Source organism: Uranotaenia lowii, chromosome 3, assembly GCF_029784155.1.
Source record: "Uranotaenia lowii strain MFRU-FL chromosome 3, ASM2978415v1, whole genome shotgun sequence".
Taxonomy (NCBI): domain Eukaryota; kingdom Metazoa; phylum Arthropoda; class Insecta; order Diptera; family Culicidae; genus Uranotaenia; species Uranotaenia lowii.
In genome coordinates, this window is record NC_073693.1 from 12,949,218 (window position 1) to 12,954,148 (window position 4,931).

The following is a 4,931-nucleotide window of genomic DNA, read 5'->3' on the forward strand; positions in this document are numbered from 1 at the left end:
TTGGAAGAACGTCATATCGGATCGTTTTATAATTATTACTGTAAATGTTCAGTTACAAGTGAACTTTAAGAATGACTCTAACATTAACAGTTTGATGGCAAGAATATGTTTTCCCTGAGCGGTTTTTGAACTTTATCTCAACTGTTTGCAGAACAGTTTCTCCATACAATTGTTTTAACAGTTTTAAACAGTAACATAACTTAACGCCATATTCCACAGACCGTCGTTTTGGAATTCACAATTAGTGGAATGTTTTTTACGATGTCAGTTATCGTTTTCTAAAAGTTATTTTACGCTGTCCCGAATAGTTTTATAACTATTATAGTAACTGTTTGGTAACAGTATTTTTGTATTCGGGAAACTAGTAGAAGACGAATTTTGCTATCTGACGCCATCTTGAAATCCAAGATGGCGGCATTCGCTCAACTTTAAATGCTGTAAATGACAAAAAGTCGCATTAAACCACCACTATATGGGTATTGGGTGAAAGGGCTAAACTAGAAAAGTCGTTTTTTTCTTCTTTCCGACACCATCTTGAAATCCAAGATGGCAGCTTCCGCTGAACTTTGAAATTATTTCCACACATTATGGGTATTGAGGGAAAGGAGTAAACTAGAAGAAGAAGGTGGCTTTCGCTATTCTTTTCAAAGCTATAAATTACTGAAAATCTCATGATACATCCACAATACGGGGTATTGGATGAAAGGGCTAAACTAGAAGAAGTAAACTTTCATTGTCCGACGCCATCTTGAAAGCCAAGATGGATTTCAAGATGGCGTCGGAAAAAAATTCGACTTGTTTAGCTCTTTCACACAATACCCATATAGGGGAAAAGTTCATATAACGCCCCATGTGGCTAATAAGCGCCATCCTTGATTTGAAGAATCTGAAGCATTTTAAGCCTGCAAAATATTACCAATTTGTTCTAAATGCTGTGATTGGTCATGGCAAGTATGAATTTTTCCTTAAAATGCTCCTGTGTCGTGATAATTTCACAATTTAGGTTTTTCTTCATTTCGATCTAAATTTTAAAACACTCTTAATAAGGTGTCACCAAGCAGAGAAAAACGAATAAGACAATATTTTCTGACACATCGATAGAGGAGAATCTAAACTACGATTTAATGCTAAAAAATTATACCGAACTCGCTATGGTATGCTTTTTATGGGTATGTTTTATCACGGCCTATGCGCTCGTTATAACGCGCCAATCGTAGTAGGCTGAAAATAGCATTAATTTTTCAAAAAGGCCAATTTTCATTGAAAATGAACAAAAAGTCTAAAACCTTATTTTGAGCGTTAATTCAGCCCAAAAAATCAACTTTAATTTTTTTTTAATTTTGATTAGTCCATTTTGGTTTTATTTTCATTCAAAGTGTCTGTAAGTATTGGTGTGTTTTCGGTCTTCGGCTGCTTTCGGGTGTGTTCGGCTGCTAGGCGCGTATTGAATACATGGCGGCGCGTTTTTGCAACACAGTTTTGTTCTGTGGCTTTGAATAAGGTTTTTAAAAATCAAGTTTTTGAAGCAACTATAGCAATTTGAGTAATAAAAAATCATAGGCATTTGTAGAAAACAATTTTCTTCAACGATTGCTCCCATTTTTAACACAATTTGTACGTGGAATACATAGAAAATCAGCGATTCGCTTAGGTGGCGCATAATAGGGCATGTTCCCCTAATGGCGGTTTAATGCAACTTTCTGTCAAAGATTGTCATGGATTGCCATGGATTTTAAGATGGCGTCAGATAGCGAAATTCGACTTATACTCGTTTAGCTCTTTTAACCCAATACCAATTCCAACTAATACCCATATTTTGAGGTTTTATGCGATTTTCAGTCATTTACAGTTATTTCAAGTTGAGTGGTAGCCGCCATCTTGAAATTTAAGATGGCGCCAGACAGAAAAATTTGACTTCAACTCGTTTATTATTTTCACCTGATAACCATATTGTGAAGGTTTCATGATATTTTCAGTTATTTATAGCTTTGAAAATAAAAGCGAAAGCCGCCATCTTGGATTAATGATGGCGTCAAGCAACAAATTTTGTTCCTACTATTTGGGCTCTTTCACTCAATACTCATATTGTAGAGATATTCCTTCCAAATCCGGTAATTTGAAGTTTTTTATTATTATTTTTTTAATCAAAACCAACACACATAACTTATAAAAAGTGTGTAAAAATGGGAATTCCCATTCAAATATGTTATACCTTATCTGAGCGTGTCCTGTTTTGACATCTTGATCGAGAACTGTCACTAAGTTTTATGGCGGTTTAATAATCAGGCACTGAGTGCTATAATAAAACATGCAAAAGAAAGCTTGAAGCAAACTCCTAAGATTGTGTTATATTATAGTTTAAACAGAGCTTTAATAACTCTTTCAAAACAGTATGTTTAATAAAAGCTTTATTAGCGTTTTCAAAATTATCTAATTCAAGAATATAAGCATTTTCCATGACCATAATTAAACCGTCATAAAAAGAACTGCACGAAAAAATGCTCAAATAAAACATAAAATAAACCATCCAAATGCAACTTAGCTTAATCTGTGTTACTTGGGATGTCTCAAAAATGCTATTTGGAGAACATTTTGGAACTTTAAGTCCATAGAAGGCTATTTGGGACAAGATGTTTAACTTTTATACTAAATTTTAGTAATTTTTTGTCATTTTTATGATTTTTGAAATTCTTGTTATTTTTTGTCATTTTTGTCATTTTTTTTTTGCAATTTTCGTATTTTTTGTAATTCTTTGCAGTTTTTGTAATTTTTACAATTTTGTATTTTTTGTAATTTTTGTCATTTCTGTATTTTTTTTTATTTTTGTCATTTTTTATTATTTTTGTTATTTTTGTCATTTTTGACATTTGACATTTTTATCAGTTTAGTAACATTTGTAATTTTTGTAATTTTGGTATTTTTTGTCTTTTGTGTAACAGTTGTAATTTTTATCATTTTGCCATTTTTGTCATTTTTGTCATTTTTGTCATTTTTGTCATTTTTGTCATTTTTGTCATTTTTGTCATTTTTGTCATTTTTGTCATTTTTGTCATTTTTGTCATTTTTGTCATTTTTGTCATTTTTGTCATTTTTGTCATTTTTGTCATTTTTGTCATTTTTGTCATTTTTGTCATTTTTGTCATTTTTGTCATTTTTGTCATTTTTGTCATTTTTGTCATTTTTGTCATTTTTGTCACTTTTTTCATTTTTGTCATTTTTGTCATGTTTGTCATTTTTATCATTTTTGAAATTTTTTGCATTTTTGAAATTTTTTTGCATTTTTGTCATTTTTTGCATTTTTGAAATTTTTTGCATTTTTGTCATTTTTGGTTTTTTAAAGTTTCGAACACCGGCAACACTGATTAAAATACCTTGGATACCACACGGAGGGGGGAGGAAACAGGTTTTTTTTTGTTTTTAGCTCCCCCCCCTTTCGACGATCACCGGTTCGAGATGATGGGCTTGCTGGCTGGCTGGGAAGCTTCAACCTTTGGAAAACCACAAATGGACGCTGCTGCTGCTGCCTGCATGCCGGTTGGAAGTTTCGGATGTTCGGCTTCTGCTCCGCGTGCCAGACGGAGTATGAATCGGTCTAACGGTACCCAACTAACTACCTACCTACCTTCCTACCTTGTGTTTGTCTTCTTGTGGTTGGCTGGCTCATGGTGGTTGGTTTATTTATTTTGATTTTTTGCCTTCTCATCATATTTTCTTACCATTTTTTTTTTCGTGGTGCGCGCGACGTTCAATTCCGATGCCCTGGAATCTTCTCAAAGTAGTTCGGATTGATTGTCGGGAGATTATTTAATAAATTTTAGAATTGGATTTTTTAAGTTCTACTTCGAGCAAGTTCACTGGTGTTGGGAAAAAGTGGAAGAAATTTTTGCGTGTGCACATTTTGAAAATTTTGCCATGCAAAAACATTTTCAAGATTTGTGGCCCTCAAGTTTTTCTTCAACACGTGTTGTATTTTCGCATGCTGTGATGCAAAAATAGCAATATTTCTATCACATACGGCTGAAATAGAAACAGTGCTGTAAAAAAATACAACGACCAACGATCTTGAAAACATTTTTGCATGGTAAAATTTTCAAAATGTCAAAATTTCTACCACTTTTTCCTACACCAGTGAACTTGATTTTCTGTTTATGAATTTTGAATCTGAATTCTCAATTGTTTTTTGAAGTTTTCGACTGTTATTTGAGTTTCGTTGGTCATTTATTTAGGTAATACGCTTATGCTCAACTGACGTTTAATGATGTTTGCTGAATAACTTCTTCAGATCAAGATGATTAAAGCTTAAATTAAAATTTAAAAAAACACGTGACTTAGTGAATTTTCGAGGCCTTCTTCCAGCCAGCTTGCTGATTAAAAATTTAACCAAGATATTTTTTTTAACGTTTATTCAGCAAGAAAGTGTTTGGAGACTTCTTTGAACGCTGAAACATGCTCACAGTTTGTCTTTGTTCAGCCAGTAAGCTGAAGCAACAATTACGCCTTAACTCAACTTTTGTTCAGAAAATTTCCGTTCTTTAGCAGCCAAAATGTTTATTGGGTTAGGCACGCCATAAAATTTGCCTGAGCAAATTTTGGGCACAGACAAGCTGTTTAAAATGATTTTTTATGTTTTTATGTAACTTTTATTCGAACATTTGAACTTTTGGATCTTGTTGACCCATCTTGTATAAGTTCAATCGTCAAAAAAAAAATCGGCTGAATTCGTTTGAAATGACTTAAATACAGCTTAGAAACCAATATCATGTGCTTAGCTGTGCAACGTTTGGCAAATCACCCTATTTGAACACTTAAAAATTCCAGTCTATAAGTACGTGAGGTCTTGTACGATTTGAGTACTGAATCGCTTGAGGATTTCAAAACTTTTGTTAATTCTCCCGTGCAAGGAATTGTTTCGAACAAGTAAATGTTCCCAA